A 20,703-nucleotide genomic window follows, 5' to 3' on the forward strand; every position below is an offset into this window, starting at 1 on the left:
GTATGTGTAAGTTACTGTGGAGGGCTTGCAGTGAGAGTGAGTGAGGGACTGTGGAGGGTTTGTAGTCTGTGTGGGTGACTGTGGAGGGCTTGCAGTGAGAGTGAGTGATTGTGGAGGGTTTGCAGTATGTGTGAGTGAGTGTGGAAGGCTTGCAGTGAGAGTGAGGGACTGTGGAGGGCGCTGTCCGGATCCCGGCAGCGCTGTGAGGATCCGGCGGCGCCTCTTACTTGAGCGTGGCGGTAACCAGGGAGAGCAGCCGGCAAATGAAGGAGAGGCTGGAGCGGAGCAGCGCGGCCAGGCAGCGTGAGTACCGCTAACTGAGGGCCAGCCCGGAGCGGGAAACCCGGGCCGCTGTGGGTCCAGCAGTGAGTCTCTCGACACTGGGCTCGGTGACGGGCGGTCCTCTGGGGGCTGCCGCATGTCTGACCCCCCTCGCCCCGAGCGAACGGGGCCGGGGCGAAGTTGACCCAGTTGTGTCTTTTAATTTAAAACTCGGTCTTTAACAGCGACAATCCTGAAATGGGTCCGAGCCCAGGGAGCCGAGCCAGCTGGTATCCCCGGGTCACTGGATGGCAGCACCGTTCAGTGACCGACCACATCTGATCTGGAGAAATGCCCACTTTTAAAATAGGATTTGTGACCCAAAGTCAGGGCTGGCGCAGTTCAGAATGTGCATTTCCTGAGAAACTACTGACCTGACTGGACGTGGTCACAAACATCCTCATTGTAAAAGTATAAACTTTTTTTCTATGTGAGTCACTTAAATCTTGCACCTGCTCCTCCCCCTTTCTGTTCCTCTGCAGTATACCTGCTGATGCTCGTTAGATTTATATTCATGAGCAGCAAATTCTACTGTACGTTCATTTCTGTGGTGATATTTTACAAATGTTTCCCTTAACTCAGGGTATAGGTATGAGCTGGAGTTAAATATTTCCATTCCAATTTGACTGCAACTGTAGAATGCTGCATTAATTCATCATTACTGAATTTTTTCTGGTAGCACCTTTTTACTTTCACTTTTCTTTTGCCATAATTAGCAAAGGCAGGATGTTGCCCTGTAATCACTTAAATGCACTGCTTTATAAGTGTGCATTCAAGGTCATTTCTTTTGTAGAAGTGTGGAGCATTATCTAACACAATTTGCTTTATTAGGGACAGAACTATTGGTGGGTTTGTGAAGTCCAAGGTTTTTGTTTTGTATGAGTCAGTTAACTTCCACTCAGCTCTGTTTCACTTCTTGGCTCATGGATGGGGACAGCCCTTGTGTGCTTTAGCTTCCTGGCTCACAGGTCAGTTCTGGAAGCTCTGTGGATCAGTTCCTGCTTTTGCTTCAGGTCTGTCTATTCTGATTATCTCTTATCTCTTGACTTTCGATCACATATCCGCATAGCTTTTGACCACATATCCGTAGTATAACTAAGACTGCCGATTTCCATAACATTGCCCGTCTCTGCCCTTGCCTCAGCTCATCTGCTGCTGAAGCCCTCATCCATGCCTTTGTTACCTCTAGACTTGACTATTTCAATGTGGCCTCCCACATTCTATCCGACGTAAACTTGAGGTGATCCAAAACTCAGCTGCCCGTGTCCTAACTCGCACCACGTCCTGCTCACCCATCACCCCTGTGCTCGCTGATCTACATTGGCTTCTAGTTAAGCAACGCCTTGATTTCAAAATTCCCATCCTTATTTTCAAATATCTTCATGGCCTCGCCCCTCCCTATCTCTGTAATCTCCTCTAGCCCCACAATCACCCCTGCCCCCCCCCCCCAAGATGTCTGCGCTCCTCTAAATCTACCCTTATGAGCATCCCTCATTATAAAATTTGGCAGAAGGAGTATAATGTTGGAAAGTGTGAGGTCATGCACTTTGGCAGAAAAAAATTGAAGAGCAAGTTATTATTTAAATGGAGAAAAATTGCAAAGTGCTGCAGTATAGCAGGACCTGGGGGTCCTAGTGCATGAAACACAAAAGGTTAGTATGCAGGTACAGCAAGTGATCAGGAAGGCCAATTGAATCTTGGCCTTTATTGCAAAGGGAATGGAGTATAAAAGCAGGGAAGTCTTGCTACAGTTATACAGGGTATTGGTGAGGCCACACCTGGAATACTGTGTACAGTTTTGGTTTCCATATTTACGAAAGGATATACTTGCTTTGGATGCAGTTCAGAGAAGGTTCACAAAGTTGATTCTGGAGGTGAGGGGGTTGACTTATGAGGAAAGGTTGAGGAGGTTGGGCCTATACTCATTGGAATTCAGAAGATTGAGAGGTGATCGTATCCAAATGTATAAGATTATGAGGAGGCTTGACAAGGTGGATGCAGAGAGGATGTTTCCACTGATGGGGGAGACTAGAACTTAGAATAAGAGGCCACCCATTTAAAACTGAGATGAGGAGGAATTTCTTCTGAGGGTTGTAAATCTGTGGAATTTGCTGCCTCAGAACTGCGGAAGCCGGGACACTGAATAAATTTAAGGCAGAGATAGATAGCTTCTTAACCAATAAGGGAATAAAGAGTTATCGGGAGCGGACAGGGAAGTGGACCTGAGATCCAGGATCGGATCAGCCATGATCGTATTAAATGGCGGAGCAGGCTCGAGGGGCTGTATGGTCTACTCCTGCTCCTATTTCTTATGTTCTTATAATCGCTCAACCATTGGTGGCCGTCTGTTCTGTTGCCTAGGCCCCAAGCTCTGGAACTCTCTGCCTAACCCTCTCCGGCTCTACCTCTCTTTCCCCCCACCCCCCCTTCAAGACGTTCCTCAAAACATACCTCTTTGACCAAGCTTTTGGTCACCTGCGCTAATTTCTATTTATGCTGCTCGGTGTCAATTTGTTTTCTTTCATAATACTCCATTGGTCGCCTCACCATGTTAAAGGTGCTATATCGGAGCCGCGCTGAGAATTACAGTTGTACCAGTATATTTCACTGATGTTAATTAAAGCGGGAATATAAGCAGAGAATGCTGGAAATACTCAGCAATCAGGCAGTATCTCTGAAGAGAGAAACAGTTAACGTTTCAGGTCAATGTTTTTTCATCAGAAGTGGAAAAAGTTAAGAGTTATAACAGCTTCCAGTATTTTGCGATTGTTAGAGATGTAAGCAGTGAGAGGTCGTGGTGGAGGAGAAGTGAGAGATTGTGGCAGAGGTGTGAATGTTTGTGGCGGAGGAGCGGCCAGAGATCGTGGCGAAGTTGCGGCAAATGGGGGTACGGGGCCCAGACGAGCCGAAGGCCCAGGGGTAGCACGGACTTGCCCACACTGCGATTATGCGCGCGCACTGGGTCCGTGCAGCAGAGCAGGTCTCCAGTCGTCCTGGTTAACCCTTGCCACTGGACCAAGACCTAGCTCTGTCAAGCCTGAGGTGCAATGGTCACCACACATTAAAAAAAATCCATGCACAGGCATCTTCCACTCCTGGAGTTCAGGACTGGAATATCGGGTCCTTCATTGAAACATCTGCAAACTCATCCCTTTTGGTGTGGAAGCAAGTCATCCTCGTTCGAGGGACCGCCTATGATGATAATACAAGTTGTTGTTGACTTAATTATTGTTTAACTCTCTTGGGGAGTGAAATTCCTTATATTGGTAATTTTTGAAACAAGTTTGATGAATATACAACAGGTATCTTTTGGTAAATATATTGAAGGAAGGCATTTCATGTTTTATTTCTTGTTTTTAGCTTTGACCTTTTGGTTCCAGTGATGTAAGTTAAAACATGAATACGATAGTTAAAGTCGTGAATATTTGCTGTTTTGAAATTCACTGGTCTGGGAGGAAGCAGTTGTAACTAAATTAAAATGTTCATAATATACACACAGACACGAGGAGGAGATTTATTTGTTCAAAGATTTTGCAAAGTTTAGAAAAAGTACATATTATTAGTTATGGAATGTAGAAAAATATTTAAAAATAATTGGCAAATATAAGTTGAGGATTTGTCCTGTTTACTTTCCTCCGCACATAATACAAACTTCAGTTAGTTTTTCTGGCTACATTATTTTGTCCTCAATTTTCATACCAAATGTAATCTGCTGGCAACTTAGAAATTGGCAGGAAGTGGTGAGATGACTTATTTGTTTCAGAAGGTGCCTTGTTTGAGGATTTTACTGATATAAGGACACTTTTATCAGGAGAGTTATGAGTAGAACACAAGAAATAGGAGCTGGAGTAGACTATATGGCCGCTCGAGCCTGCTCCACATTCAATAAGATCATGGCTGAACTTCTACATCAACTCCACATTCCTGCCCTATTCCCTTATCCCTTGATTCCCTTAGTGCCCAAAAATCTATGGATCTCGGTCTTGAATATACTCATCGTCTGAGCATCCACAACCCTCTGGAGAAGAGAATTCCAAAGATTCACAACCCTTTGAGTGAAGAAATTTCTCCTCCTCTCGTGATTGCCTCGCTCTTTTAAACAAGAGAGAATATAGGCCCATTCTACTCAATCTTTCATCTCCAGAATCAATCTAGTGAACCCACTCTAAGGCAGTGGCCTGTCCAGCGGGGCCGATCAAGCGTGGTCAATGCTTCGATGCTTGTGATGTTTGACTGAGTGAGAACACTGACAGTGCATCTATCCTGCCAATGGATTTGCAGGACCTTGCGAAGGCAGCGCTGGTGGTACTTCTCCAGTGTTTTGAGGTGCCTGCTGTACATAGTCCATGTCTCTGAGCCATATAGGAGGGCGGGTATCACCACTGCACTGTAGACCATGTGCTTGGTGCCGGGTTTGAGGTCCTGGTCTTCAAACACTCTCTTCCTCAGGCGACCGAAGGCTGCATTGGCATGCTGAAGGCGTTGTTGGACCTCGTCATCGAAGTCTGCCCTTGTTGACAGTAAGCTCCCGACATAGAGAAAATGGTCCACATTGTCCAGTGCCTCGTTGTGGATTTTGATAACCGGGGGGGCAATGCTGTGTGGCGGGGTCAGGTTGGTGGAGGACCGTTGTCTTATGGATGTTTAGTGTAAAGCCCATTCTCTCGTACACCTCGGTAAAGGTGTTGACTATGGCTTGGAGTTCGGCCTCCAAGTGTGCGCAGACGCAAGCGTCGTCTGAGTACTGTAAGTCGATGACGGAGGGTGGGATGACCTTGGATCTGGCCTGGAGGCAGCGGAGGTTGAACAGATTCTCATTTGTCCTGTAATTTAGCTCCACTCCAATGGGGAGCTTGCTGACAGTGAGATGGAGCATTGCAGCAAGGAAGATCGAGAAGAGCGTTGGTGCAGTGACAGCCTTGCTTGACCCCGGTCCGAACATGGAATGGGTCTGTGATGGATTCGTTGGTCAGGATCACAGCTTGCATGCCATCGTGGAGCAGGCGGGGGATGGTGACGAACTTTTGAGGGCTGCCGAATCTGAGGAGGACGTTCCATAATCCCTCACAGTTGACAGTGTCAAAGGTTTTTGTGAGGTCATAGCAGGCCATGTACAAGGGTTGGTGCTGTTCCCTGCATTTCTCTTGTATCTGCCGCGCGGTGAAGATGATGTCCATTGTTCCCCATAGTGGGTGGAATCTGCATTGCGACTCTGCGAGGAGATTCTCAGCTACAGGGAGAATGCGATTGAGGAGGATTCTTGCGATGACTCTCCCGGTGGTCTTCAGCAGGGAGATTCATCCGTAGTTATCGCAGCCGGATGTGTCACCTTTCTTGAAGATGGTCACGATTACAGCGTCTCTGAAATCTCCTGGCATAAGGAGCTCCAACACAGCAAGCAAGCCCCAGGTGGGCAGAGGAAGCGCTTCAAGGACACCCTCAAAGCCTCCTTGGAAAAAGTGCGACATCCTCATCGACACCTGGGAATTCCTGGCCCAAGACCGCCCATAGTGGAGGAAAAGCATCCGGGAAGGCGCTGAACACCTTGAGTCTCTTCGCCGAGAGCAAGCTGAAGCCAAGTGTCGACAGCGGAAGGAGTGCATGGCAACCCAAACACCCCAACCTCCCGTTTCTCCAACCACTATCTGCCCCACCTGTACCAGAGACAATCACCTGATAACTCATTTTTAGTGTGGAAGTAAGTCATCCTCGACTCCGAGGGATTGTCTATGATGGTGATGACTACTACCCCTTTACAATAAAGGCTAATATACCATTTGCCACCTTAGTTGCTTGCTGTACTTGCATGTTAACTATCTGTTTTTCCTGTACAAGGAGCCCCAAATCCTTCTGCATACCAACATTTACTAGATCTCGCCTTTTTTAAAAACAAAATATATATATATTCTACTCTCCATTCTTGCACCAAAGTGGATAATTTCACACTTCCCCACATAAGAAACACAATGCAATGTTTAATTGCAACTTTAAAGATGGGCCATACTATTGTTATTTTGAAACACACTAATGGTGATCTAGTCATTCAGGAGTAATTTATTTATTTTCAACACGGCAGCATTCGGAAACCCTATGAATGAAAATTTTTTGCTTAAGCTTTATTCACAATTTTAACTTGATTCAAAAATGGGAGGAACAATAATTATGTTGGATGTCCTCTGACTGCATATATGCTGATTGTATTCAGGAGTTTATCCTGAGGTTTGACTTCTAATAAGTATTTATTGAGCCGTTTAGTCCACCGATGCAGTGCCAGTAAATCATGTTTCACCCAGCCTCTGTGACAGATCCAACATGTGATTTTTTTTTTAAGTGATATGGTTCATTCTACTGTAAGTGCCTTGTTACCAAGTTCATGAGATAGGTTTTGAATCTCAGAATATTTTAACACCCCTGTTAAAGAAGTCTGCTACTACATGCTTAGAATCAGAGATTTTAGTGTGAGCAGGTCACCTTCTGTGGAATCAAATAACCCATTTACCTTTCAAATGTGAGCTCGGGAGCAGGAGTGCCATCTTGCATGGGTATCTTCCTTCATGCTGCTATATTTGTGCCCTTTTATGAAACTTGAATTTGTGCACGTGTGTGTAATGTGATGCCAACCAGCCTGCATCTCAACAATGCATGGAATAGACAACATACTTGCATTTTTAGGGGCTCCAGGGAAGCATAGGCAGCATGCATGCTTGAGACTGAAGGGAAAAATATGCTGGCTCATACCCTTTGCAAATAATATTAGCTTTTTTGAGATTTGTAGTTTATATTTTACTGGAATTTTGGTGCATCCTTCCATACGGTGTTGCAGCCTCGTCTGACAGAGATTTGCAGGCATTGAAACTACTGTGATTCTTTTCGCAGAGAGCACTGAGTTCTCTCCTTGGGGCACGGGAGAAAATTGAAAGAGGCAGACTGCAACAAATCAGATGGGATGATAAGTGAGTCAGAAGTTGATGACTTGTTGCCAGAGCAGTATCTGCACTGGCGAAAGAAGCATTTAACATTAATCTTCACAATTCTGTCGACAATTGCCATAAATATGAGTGCTTGTATACATCTTTGTGCATTTCTCAATCATTTTTTGGAGAGACGTTCACAGGCGAAGAATGCAATGAAAGTTTTCTGATGAAATTGCAAACATTCCAGTTCATCTCCAAATATAACCCTGTTTCTTCTTGAGCTGTCTGTTCCATGCCTCAATGCCCCTAAGCTCAATGATATGAATTCCCCTTCACCACATCAAACAACACTCCTTCAACCCTGCCCCCCCCTCTTTCCCCCCCCCCCCCCCCAGCACTAACTAGCTTTCCTTGGCAGATATTTGGTCCACTGACGGCTGCTGTGCCCCTCTTCCCCCTCTCCGTCTCAACCCTGTTCCTTCCCTTCTCCTCAACGGTTTCTCTCTCCACCCTATCTGCTCCCACCCCCTTTCCTTTTGTCCTCACAGAGACAGAGGATATTGCTGATTGACTTGTGCTTTGAGCAGGCAAAAGTGGATTGGAGGGATTCCGATGAGGAATTGGGAAGAGAGAGGCATGGAATTGGTAAGCAATGACATTGAAGGACCTTGGAGAGGAAAAGGTTAGAAATAAGGTGATAATTGGAGAGGGAGATGAGGCAGACTTTGATGGTTTTGAAAGAGAGAGAGCCATTGGTTGAGCTTTAGTTGGAATATTGTGTGCACTGTTATTGGAAGAATATTGGAGGCTTGTACTGATAGACTGAAGATTATCAGTACAAGAATGAAGAGGGAAATTTGAAAATTTTTAAACATAGGCTAGTAAAATATGGGAAAGAAATGTTATTTCTTGGATTGTGCAGCAAGAACTCACAGTAACTCTACCATCATCATCGTCATAGGCAGTCCCTCAAAATCGAGGAAGATTTGCTTCCACTCTCAGTGAGTTCTCAGGTGATTGTACAGTCCAATACAGGAATTACAGTCTCTGTCACAGGTGGGGCAGACAGTCGTTGAAGGAAAGGGTGGGTGGGGAGTCTGGTTTGCCGCACGTTCCTTCCGCTGCCTGTGATTGTTTTTTGCATGCTCTCGGCGACTAGACTCGAGGTGCTCAGCGCCCTCCATTGAGGGCGGTCTTTGGCCAGGGACTCGAGTATCGGTGGGGATGTTGCACTTTATCAAGAAAACCTTGAGGGTGTCCTTGAAATGTTTCCTCTGCCCACCTGGGGATTGCCTGCCATATAGGAGTTCCAAATAGTGTGCTTGCTTTGGGAATCTTGTGTCAGGCATGCGGATAATGTGGCCCGCCCAACAGAGCTGGTCGAGTGTGAATCAGTGCTTTGATGCTGGAGATGTTGGCCTGATCGAGAATGCTAACGTTGGTGCGTCTGTCCTCCCAGGGGATTTGCAGGATCTTGCGGAGACATCGTTAGTGGTATTTCTCCAGTGATTTGAGGTGTCTACTGTATATGGTCCACGTCTCTGAGCCAGACAGGAGGGCGGGTATGGGCTATCTTTATTCCTGTTTCCTGAAGAAACTTTTTTTTTTTAGATAATCGCCAATAGATTTTAATTCAAAATCCTTTATTACAAGTGCCTCTTATAATGTTAAAAAACATAGTTTATTGTTTTTAGATTATATATCCCATAAAAATGATAGTCTTGTTTGGCAAATTCTTTTTTTATATGGAGTTTGAAACTTATTCATTTTGTTTAGGGCTTAAGCTACATTTGAGTTGAAACTTAACTGGAAGTTTCTGATAGAAGCCAACGAGGGTGTGACCTGTGTTGCAGTAGGTGAGTTCGGTCTTAACATGGGACTTCAAAATTTGCATGGCTCATTGAGGACCTCAAGTGGCAAAAATCTATTGTGGAATAGTGATACTAGGAAGAACCTTGTTGATAAAAACAGAATATCATGGGTTTATTCTGTCTAGACTTGACTATTCCGCCGATTTAGAACTGAGATGAGGAGAAATTTCTTCTCTAAGGATTGTGAATCTGTGGAGTTCGCTGCTTCAGGGAACTGGAAGCTGGGACATTAAATAAATTTATGGCAGAAATAGACAGTTTCTTAAACGATAAGGAGTTATGGGGAGTGGGCAGGGAAGTGGAGCTGAGTCCATGATCTGATCAGCCATGATCTTATTGAATGGTGGAGCAGGCTCGAGGGGCCTTATGGCCTACTCCTCCTATTTCTTATGTTCTTATACCGCTGACATTCCGCTCGGTGGAATATTCATCATTGACGTATCGTCGAGCGGTATGCATACTGCTACGCTGGACCGCCTGCATACAGCTGAAAAAGTCCGATTTTCATCGCATACCACAGACAGGCCTCCGGAGTTGCATACTGGCTGGAAAAGGTGGTTTTACGCGATCTTAAGTGGGCGGGAATGGGCGGAGTGCACGAATCTCCCATTTTGGAAATTGGGAACTATCAGCTAAAGCAGCACCTCTGTTTCTGAAGTGAACAGTGATTTTACAGTGCAATTTAGAGTGGGAAAGGTATTTTTATTGTTACTTGAGTATTAAGATAGAAGGCATTTCAGTTATTTTTTTCATCGAAAAATATTGTGGAGATTTAAAAAGAATGGGGCATGTACTATCACAGCCTGTATTGCTGACAATCTGTCTAATGGAGGAACCAGATGTGAGAAGATTTATTGAGCAGAATTATCAGGGTAATGGAGGAGGTCGCAGACTGATGAGAAGGAGGAAGAGGAGGCCTTGCCCTGATGACTGTTACCCCAAAAGTTTGACACTGTACAAGAGTGTTTAAATTAAATTCAAACGTTTATGTAAAATCTCAAAAAACTTTGTAAAACTCATAACTATAAAACAACTTTAATAATCACTAACAAAACTTTTACAACTTTAATAAACTTTGACAAATCAAACTTCAGTTACTCAATGAACAAGTACAACAAAAAGATCTTTTACTAGCCATGACCTCGCCCCTGTTCTCGACTACGTGCTACACCACCCTTGGGACTATTTTCCCCCCCCCACCCCCCTTCTTACTCCTGCCCTTCCCTTTCCCAGTGCCCCTGAGCCTGGACACCTCCATGCTGGTACCAAGCTGGTATGCAGCACCGCACCAGAGTGCTGTTGCTGTCGTTGGGGATCAGACATTGCAGGCGCAATAAATGGGGCCTCAGGACAAGCTTGCGATGTGGAAGGCATGGCTTCAGGGCTGGAAGATGATGTCAGCTCCCCACACTCGGGTGCTGTCGACCTGACTACTATGCCATGGGGAGGAGGGAGGTTCGGCGCCATGTCATGATCCTGTCGATTGTCGCATGGCTTCGACGGCGCGGCGGTCTGCTCCATTGCGGCGATCATACACGACATATCCGCCGACTGCCGCTCTGGTAGAGCTGCAATGTTGCCGGCTATCGTAGTCATGGCCTTGAGCAGCTCTTGACCTATGTCGACGCTGGCCTGTGACAGACGCACCATGTCCTGGTACACGCCTACAGCAACCGACCTTTCCTGCACCAACCTCCGTCGCTGCGACACTGCACATGGCTTGGTCCCGCAGAATCAGAGGAGCCATGGGGGATTCCCCTGAATACAGATTTCGTGGTGGAGGATGTTCGAGCTGTCCCACATGGAGCTTGGTGTATCCTCCTCCGTTTCTGCCCCCACTGGCTGTAGGATCAGCGACTCTTCGTCTTCCTGTTCCTCCTCGTCTTCCTCATCTCTACAAGTAGTGAAGTCAGGAGAGGGCTGAGTGACGCCAGAGGTGGAGACAGTGGGTCTGTCATCGATGTCGGTGTGGTCTGAATCATCTGAGTCTGGAAGTACAAAACAACGTTTAAAAAAGCTTGGCACCAGGCGAGGAGTCAGGGTTACATGAGTACACCGTATCGTCATCATCATAGGCAATCCCTCAAAATCGAGGAAGACTTGCTTCCACTCTAAGTGAGATTTTAGGTGACTGCAGTCCAATATGGGAATTACAGGTGGGACAGACAGTCGTTGAAGGAACGGGTGGGTGGGGAGTCTGGTTTGCCGCATGCTCCTTCCGCTGCCAGCGCTTGCTTTCTGCATGCTCTCAGCGACGAGACTCGAGGTGCTCAGCGCCCTCCTGGATGCTCTTCCTCTGCATGAGGGCAGACTTTGGCCAGGAATTCCTAGGTGTCGGTGGGGATGTTGCATTTTATCAAGAAGGCTTTGAGGGTGTCCTTGAAACGTTTTCTCTGCCCATCTGGGGTTCGCTTGTCGTGTAAGAGCTCCGAATAGAGCGCCTGCTTTGGGAGTCTTGAATCAGGCATGCGAATAATGTGGCCCGCCCAACGGAGCTGCTCAAGTGTGGTCAGTGCTTCAATGCTGGGGACATAAGAACATAAGAATTAGGAACAGGAGTAGGCCATCTAGCCCCTCGAGCCTGCTGCGCCATTCAACAAGATCATGGCTGATCTGGCTGTGGACTCAGCTCCACTTACCCGCCCGCTCCCCATAACCCTTAATTGGTTAAAAATCTATCTATCTGTGACTTGAATACATTCAATGAGCTAGCCTCAACTGCTTCTTTGGGCAGAGAATTCCACAGATTCACAACCCTCTGGGAGAAGAAATTCCTTCTCAATGCGGTTTTAAATTGGCTCCCCCGTATTTTGAGGCTGTGCCCCCTAGTTCTAGTCTCCCCGACCAGTGGAAACAACCTCTGCCTCTATCTTGTCTATCCCTTTCATTATTTTAAATGTTTCTATAAGGTCACCCCTCATCCTTCTGAACTCCGAGTAAAGACCCAGTCAAATCAATCTATCATCATAAGGTAACCCCCTCATCTCCGGAATCAGCCTAGTGAATCGTCTCTGTACCCCCTCCAAAGCTAGTATATCCTTCCTTAAGTAAGGTGACCAAAACTGCACACACTACTCCAGGTGCGGCCTCACCAATACCCTATACAGTTGCAGCAGGACCTCCCTGCTTTTGTACTCCATCCCTCTCGCAATGAAGGCCAACATTCCGTTCGCCTTCCTGATTACCTGCTGCACCTGCAAACTAACTTTTTGGGATTCATGCACAAGGACCCCCAGGTCCCTCTGCACCGCAGCATGTTGTAATTTCTCCCCATTCAAATAATATTCCCTTTTACTGTTTTTTTTTCCCCCAAGCTAGATAACCTCACATTTTCCGACATTGTATTCCATCTGCCAAACCTTAGCCCATTCGCTTAACCTATCCAAATCTCTTTGCAGCCTCTCTGTCCTCTACACAACCTGCTTTCCCACTAATCTTTGTCATCTGCAAATTTTGTTACACTACACTCTGTCCCCTCTTCCAGGGGTCATCGATGTATATTATAAACAGTTGTGGTCCCAGCACCGATCTCTGTGGCACACCACTAACCACCGATTTCCAACCCGAAAAGGACTCATTTATCCCAACTCTCTGCTTTCTGATAGCCAGCCAATTCTCGATCCATGCTAATACATTTCCACAGACTCCGCGTACCTTTATCTTCTGCAGTAACCTTTTGTGTGGCACCTTATCGAATGCCTTTTGAAAATCTAAATACACCACATCCATCGGTACGCCTCTATCCACCATGCTCGTTATATCCTCAAAGAATTCCATTAAATTAGTTAAACATGATTTCCCCTTCATGAATCCATGCTGCGTCTGCTTGATTGCACTATTCCTATCTAGATGTCCCGCTATTTCTTCCTTCATGTTAGTTTCAAGCATTTTCCCCACTACAGATGTTAAACTAACCGGCCTATAGTTAACTGCCTTTTTGTCTGCCCCCTTTTTTAAACAGAGGCGTTACATTAGCTGCTTTCCAATCCGCTGGTACCTCCCCAGAGTCCAGAGAATTTTGGTAGATTATAACGAATGCATCTGCTGTAACTTCCGCCATCTCTTTTAATACCCTGGGATGCATTTCATCAGGACCAGGGGACTTGTCTACCTTGAGTCCCATTAGCCTGTCCAGCACTACCCCCATAGTGATAGTGATTGTCTCCAGGTCCGCCCTTCCCAGATTCCTGTGACCAGCAATTTCTCGCATGGTTTCTGTGTCTTCCACTGTGAAGACCGAAGCAAAATAATTGTTTAAGGTCTCAGCCATTTCCACATTTCCCATTATTAAATCCCCCTTCTCATCTTCTAAGGGACCAACATTTACTTTAGTCACTCTTTTCCGTTTTATATATCTGTAAAAGATTTTACTATCCGTTTTTATGTTTTGCGCAAGTTTACCTTCGTAATCTATCTTTCCTTTCTTTATTGCTTTCTTAGTCATTCTTTGCTGTCGTTTAAAATTTTCCCATCTTCTAGTTTCCCACTAACCTTGGCCACCTAATATGCATTGGTTTTTAATTTAATACTCTCCTTTATTTCCTTGGTTATCCACGGCTGGTTATCCCTTCTCTTACTGCCCTTCTTTTTCATTGGAATATATTTTTGTTGCGCACTATGAAAGAGCTCCTTAAAAGTCCTCCACTGTTCCTCAATTGTGCCACCATTTAGTCTGTATTTCCAGTCTATTTTAGCCAACTCTGCCCTCATCCCACTGTCGTCCCCTTTGTTTAAGCATAGTATGCTCGTTTGAGACACTACTTCCTCACCCTCAATCTGTATTACAAATTCAACCATACTGTGATCACTCATTCCGAGGATCTTTTACTAGGAGATCGTTTATTATTCCTGTCTCATTACAGAGGACCAGATCTAAGATAGCTTGCTCCCTTGTAGGTTCTGTAACATACTGTTCTAAGAAACAATCCCACATGCATTCTATGAATTCCTCCTCCAGGCTACGCTGTGCAATTTGATTTGACCAATCGATATGTTGGTTAAAATCCCCCATGATTACTGCGGCGGCAGTCGGGAGCAGCGTGTGGAGGTGCGTGGAGAGGCGTGAGTTCCGGGGTCGGCGAGAGGCCTACAAAAGGCCCAATGCGGCGGCAGTCGGGAGCAGCGCGTGGAGGTGCGTCGCTGAGTCGGGAGCAGCGTTGAGGAGGTGCGTGGAGAGGCGTGAGTTCTGGGGATCGGCGCGAGGCTGGTGCAGCTACAGGGAGAAGGCAAAAAAGAAGTAGAAAGAAACAGAAAGGTGACGTCACAGCCAAGGGGGTAAGTGATTGGCTGGTGAGTAGTTTTTCTTTTTTCTCTTCTGTAACAGTGAGTAAACTTTAGCATTGTTGTTGCCAATTGAAGTGTATCTAAGGGTTAAGTCATGGCAGGAGAGCTCGGTCACGTGATATGCACCTCTTGTACCATGTGGGAACTCAGGGACGCCTCCAGTGTCCCTGATGACTACGTGTGCGGGAAGTGTATCCGCCTCCAGCTCCTGACAGACCGCGTTGCGGATTTGGAGCTGTGGGTGGATTCACTCTGGAGAGCATCCACGATGCTGAGAATGACGTGAATAGCACGTTTAGTGAGTTGGTCTTACCGCAGGTGAAGGGTCCACAGCCAGCTAGGGAATGGAAGACCAGCAGGAAGAGCAGTGCAAGCAAGGTAGTGCAGGGGTCCCCTGCGGTCATCCCCCTGCAAAACAGAATCACCGTTTTGAGTACTGTTGAGGGGGATGACTCATCAGGGGAGGGCAGCAGCAGCCAAGTTCATGGCACCGTGGCTGGCTCCGCTGTACAGGAGGGCAGGAAAAAGAGTGGGAGAGCGATAGGGGATTTGATTTGTAAGGGGAATAGATAGGCGTTTCTGCGGCCGCAACCGAGACTCCAGGATGGTATGTTGCCTCCCTGGTGCAAGGGTCAAGGATGTCTCTGAGCGGGTGCAGGACATTCTGAAAAGGGAGGGTGAAAAGCCAGTTGTCGTGGTGCACATTGGTGCCAACGATATAGGTTTTAAAAAAAAGGGATGAGGTCCTACGAGACGAATTTTAGGAGCTAAATTAAAACGTAGGACCTCAAAAGTAGTAATCTCAGGATTGCTACCAGTGCCACGTGCTCGTCAGAGTAGAAATCGCAGGATAGCTCAGATGAATACGTGGCTTGAGCAGTGGTGCAGCAGGGAGGGATTCAAATTCCTGGGGGAGGTGGGACCAGTACAAACCGGATGGTCTGCACCGAGGCAGGACCGGAACCAATGTCCTAGGGGGAGTGTTTGCTAGTGCTGTTGGGGAGGAGTTAAACTAATGTGGCAGGGGGATGGGCACCAATGCAGGGAAACAGAGGGAAACAAAAAGGAGACAAAAGCAAAAGACAGAAAAGAGAATAGTAAAAGTGGAGGGCAGAGAAACCCAAGGCAAAAAACAAAAAGGGCCACTGAATGTAAAGGGGCTGCAGGAGGGGTCAAAACTAAAAATCATGGTCTAAAAACGAGTATTAAAACACTCCACCGAAACGCACGCAGCATTCGAAATAAAGTAAATGTGTTGACGGCACAAATCATTGCAAATGGGTATGATTTGGTGGCCATTACAGAAACGTGGTTGCAGGTCCTACGTTTTTAATTCCCAGTCTTGGCCACCCTGCAACCACGTTTCTGTAATGGCCACCAAATCATACCCATTTGCAATGATTTGTGCTGTCAACTCATTTACTTTATTTCGCATGCCGCGTGCGTTTTGGTAGTGTTTTAATACTAGTTTTTAAACCATGATTTTTAGTTTTGACCCCTCCTGCAGCCCCTTTATATAGAAACATGGAAAATAGGTGCAGGAGTAGGCCATTCGGCCCTTCTAGTCTGCACCGCCATTCAATGAGTTCATGGCTGAACATTCAACTTCAGTACCCCATTCCTGCTTTCTCGCCATACCCCTTGATCCCCCTAGTAGTAAGGACCTCATCTAACTCCTTTTTGAATATATTTAGTGAATTGGCCTCAACAACTTTCTGTGGTACAGAATTCCACAGGTTCACCACTCTCTGGGTGAAGAAGTTCCTCCGCATCTCGGTCCTAAATGGCTTACCCCTTATCCTTAGACTGTGACCTCTGGTTCTGGACTTCCCCAACATTGGGAACATTCTTCCTGCGTCTAACCTGTCTAAACCCATCAAAATTTTAAATGTTTCTATGAGGGTCCCCTCTCATTCTTCTGAACTCCAGTGAATACAAGCCCAGTTGATCCAGTCTTTCTTGATAGGTCAGTCCCGCCATCCCGGGAATCAGTCTGGTGAACCTTCGCTGCACTCCCTCAATAGCAAGAATGTCCTTCCTCAGGTTAGGAGACCAAAACTGTACACAATACTCCAGGTGTGGCCTCACCAATGCCCTGTGCAACTGTAGCAACACCTCCCTGCCCCTGTACTCAAATCCCCTCGCTATGAAGGCCAACATGCCATTTGCTTTCTTAACCGTCTGCTGCACCTGCATGCCAACCTTCAATGACTGATGTACCATGACACCCAGGTCTCTTTGCACCTCCCCTTTTCCTAATCTGTCACCATTCAGATAATAGTCTGTCTCTCTGTTTTTACCACCAAAGTGGATAACCTCACATTTATCCACATTATACTTCATCTGCCATGCATTTGCCCACTCACCTAACCTATCCAAGTCGCTCTGCAGCCTCACAGCATCCTCCTCGCAGCTCACACTGCCACCCAACTTAGTGTCATCCGCAAATTTGGAGATACTACATTTAATCCCCTCGTCTAAATCATTAATGTACAGTGTAAACAGCTGGGACAGTATTCATACATATTGTCCCTTCCTATCACCTTGTGGTTTACACTTACCCGAGTGCTACTCTGCTCTGTTGCCTCCTGCCTTTTGCATTCTTTCTTTGGGTCCTGTTCATCTGAGCTCTCACCCACTCTAACTAGCTCAGAGCCCTCTCCTGGGTTCCGAATACTCTTCGCATTGAGGCACCGAACTTTCAGGCTTGCCTTTTTATTACACTTTGACCCTTTAGAATTTTGCTGTACAGTGGCCCTTTTTTGCCTTGGGTTTCTCTGCCCTCCACTTTTACTCATCTCCTTTCTGTCTTTTGCTTCTGTCTCCATTTTGTTTCCCTCTGTCTCCCTGCATTGGTTCCCATCCTCCTGCCATATTAGTTTAACTCCTCCCCAACAGCACTAGCAAACACTCCCCCTCGGACATTGGTTCCAGTCCTGCCTAGGTGCAGACCGTCTGGTTTGTACTGGTCCCACCTCCCCCGGAACCAGTTCCAATGCCCCAGGATGTTGGCCTGATCGAGGACACTAACGTTGGTGCGTCTGTCCACCCAGGGGATTTGCAAGATCTTGCGGAGACGTCGTTGGTGGTATTTCTCCAGCGATTTGAGGTGTCTATTGTATATGGTCCACGTCTCTGAGCCATACATAGTACAGTGACTTATCGCAGTCTTACTTAAATGTCCACCACTGCTGCAGTACTGCATTACATATCGCAGACAGATGACACGTGTGTGTGTATATATATATAGGCATTGCGTTACATGCCCCTAACATTGCAGTACATCACATGAGGCCAACATTACAGTGCAATAAACTTACATTACATCAGACCAACATTAGTTATAGTTAGTTACATTACATGACATGAGAGGATCACAACACAGACTGCATTTTATTCAGCTTACTATCTTGTGTGTGTGGGTCTGCTCCAATGCCGGTGGTGGCATAGTTGCTATCCCCAACCAGGAATCGGGCATGTATCTCTGTCAGTCAGAGGCTCCTGGGTTGTGGGTCCTCTCCCCGTATGCCGCTGATCAGCTGTTAATGCAGATGTTGTCTTCTGCAGAAAGTAAAGTAAATCAAAGTAACAATCTTCAATCCATTTAACATTGCAAATGCACAGGGTCTCACGCACACGCGCATGCGCATGCACACACACACACACACACACACACACACACACACACACACTAAAGAAAACTACTGTTCATCCTGTTGTCATTGCCTGAAAGCACGAATAAATCACCATAACATTAAGATAAATATCATCCGTGTGACATGGAACCTACATTTACATGGCACATGGGGGGTGCATAAATAAAATCATTACTTACTCCTGTGACCCTCACCAGGTCATTCCACCTCTTACGACACCTTTCCCTGGTGGGTACCATGGTACTTTTGGAGGACGCAGCCTCCCTAATCTTGTCCCATATCCTGTTGTACTACTTTGGGGGGTGGGGGGTGCACTTTCCACGATCACCCTTCATTAGCTCGGAGTACCTCTATTAAATGCTTGAGTAGGGCAGGTATCTCCATCTCGTTGAAGGCGGGCGCCCTCAACGTTCCGTCCTTTTTTAATGTTCCTGCGCTTTGAATTTTTTTAAACATTTCCATATTTTTGTTTTGATTTTTGCTTTGTAAAATATGTCATCGTCTTGAGTGTAGAATTATTAGTTATGAATATTTTTTAACTCTGCAATGTGTTTTTAAAGTAACTTCTCGTCGACTAGCTTCCAGCTCCTAGCGCTCTCTCCCTCCTCTTCAAATCACTGCGCATGCGCGGGTGACCACTGACCCCGAAATCGTGGGTAAAAAGTTTCTGGGGGAAAAAAATCGCACATGTGCAGTTCATTGTCACACCGTCCATCGAAGAGAAAGTCGATCTGGATCAACTACTAGATTACATAGCGACCGTTGGCACAACGGCGAAAAAAAATCGACCAATTTTGTTCTCTTTGGTCTCTGCGCTATGCCAGCGGTTTGAAATGATGCACCACTGGCATACTGCCGAGAAATGGGAGGATCTTATGCATCGACCAATCTCGGGGCCCAATATATCCAAGTTTGCTGATGCTACAAAGCTAGGTGAGAATATAAGTTGTGAGGAGGATGCAAAGAGGCTTCAAGGGGATATAGACAGGCTAAGTGAGTGGGAAAGAACATGTCAAATGGAATATAATGTGGAGAAATTATCCACTGTGGTAGGAAAAATAGAAAGGCAGAGTATTTTTTTAAATGGTGAGAGATTAGGAAATGTTGGTGTTCAGCGGGACCTGGGCGTCCTTGTACACAAATGTCTGAAAGTTAACATGCAGGTACAGCAAGCAATTAAGAAAGCAAATGGTATTTTGACCTTTATTACAAGAGGATTTGAATATTAGAGTAAAGATGTCTTGCTGCAATTCTGTAGGGCCTTGGTGAGACCGCACCTGGAGTATTGTGTACAGTTTTACTCTCCTTACCTAAAGAAGGATATACTTTCCATAGAAGGAGTGCAACAAAGGTTTACCAGACTGATTCCTGGAATTGGGGGGATTGTCCTATGAGGAGAGATTAAGTAGACTAGGCCTATATTCTCTCGAGTTTAGAAGAATGATAGGTGATCTCATCGAAACAGACAAAATTTTTATAGGGCTTGACTGGGTAGATGCAGGGAGGATGTTTCCCATGCCTGGAGAGTCTAGAACCAGGGGTCACAGTCTCAGAATAAGGGGTCAGCCATTTAGGACTGAGATGAGAAATTTCTTCACTCACAGGGTGGTGAATCTTTGGAATTCTCTACCCCAGAGGGCTGTGGAGGCTCAGTCGTTGAGTCTATTCATGACAGAGATCGATAGATGCTTTGATATTAAGGGAATCCAGGGATATGGGGATAGTGCAGGAAAGTGGAGTGGAGGCAGAAGATCAGTCATGATATTGAATGGCGGAGCGGGCTCTCGGGTCTGAATGGTCTACTCCTATTTCTTATCTTGTGTTCTAATGATGCAACATATGTATTTTCATAACTTTGGTATATTTGTGCCATTGTAATCTTTGGTTGTTTACTGATAAAATACAAAAATTGGTTAAATTAGTAAATTTTAAAGCAAATTTTGAGAGTAAAGAACCTGTACTCAAGATTTACGCATTTGGAATCTACCAGGTAAGGTAGTGGAATCGGACGTTCATGGAATAAAGAATCCAGTTTGATACTAGATTGGATGTGTTGGAATACTAAAGGTATGAACTTGATTGGCAGAATGGCCTTTCTTTATCTTGACCTTTTATGTTCATCTGATCATGACAGATGCTGCTCCACCAAATGATTGCGTGAGCAGTTTATAAATGAAGTTGCTAGCTTGCTAACTTCATTAAATGCAATGTTGCACGCAGGTGTATGACTGCACGTCAGCAGTACTGGAAGAGTGGGGTGGGGGGGTGGAAATCAAGTGTAGACAATGAGAAGCTTTACATACAATGCTGTCAGGCTCTCCAGAAATGTTGGTGGTTGGTGTTCAGAGGGACCTGGGTGTCCTTGTACATGGGCGATATTTCCAACCTTAATGCTTTTTTTATTTTTCAGGATTGTTGGAATATCGGCCATTTTAAAAACCACTAGTTTCGCCTTTTTAATTTGGGCGATAGCCTTAGCGATGTGAAATGGGCCTTAGTGATGTATTCAGTCGTGCAAGGCTGGCATCCATAGCAATGGCCATTTTGCACATGCGCATTTTTTTTCAGGCAAAGCACCTTTGCCATGGGGGTTGATAGAGCGAACGGGACCTGGTCCCCATCAATAACATTATAGAACCTTTCTTTTATTCTAGCCCC

At 45.8% G+C, this 20,703-nt stretch overlaps 1 protein-coding gene across 6 annotated transcripts in view; it reads left to right on the top strand.

Annotated features, from left to right (window-relative positions):
- The first annotated feature begins 218 nt into the window (after positions 1-218).
- tpk1 (thiamin pyrophosphokinase 1) overlaps positions 219-20,703 on the top strand; it is a 691,620-nt gene continuing 671,135 nt past the window's right edge. For 3 of the 6 annotated variants that reach the window (XM_070881207.1, XM_070881210.1, XM_070881201.1), the window contains exon 1: positions 219-303. The gene's annotated coding sequence lies outside the window, so the exon portion shown is untranslated. Of the gene's footprint in view, positions 304-334; positions 366-732; positions 752-7,197; positions 7,275-20,703 lie in introns of those variants that run through there. The other 3 variants (XM_070881202.1, XM_070881203.1, XM_070881204.1) reach the window with 3 other exon arrangements.

The sequence above is a fragment of the Pristiophorus japonicus genome, chromosome 5 (genome assembly GCF_044704955.1).
Source record: "Pristiophorus japonicus isolate sPriJap1 chromosome 5, sPriJap1.hap1, whole genome shotgun sequence".
Classification (NCBI taxonomy): Eukaryota; Metazoa; Chordata; class Chondrichthyes; family Pristiophoridae; genus Pristiophorus; species Pristiophorus japonicus.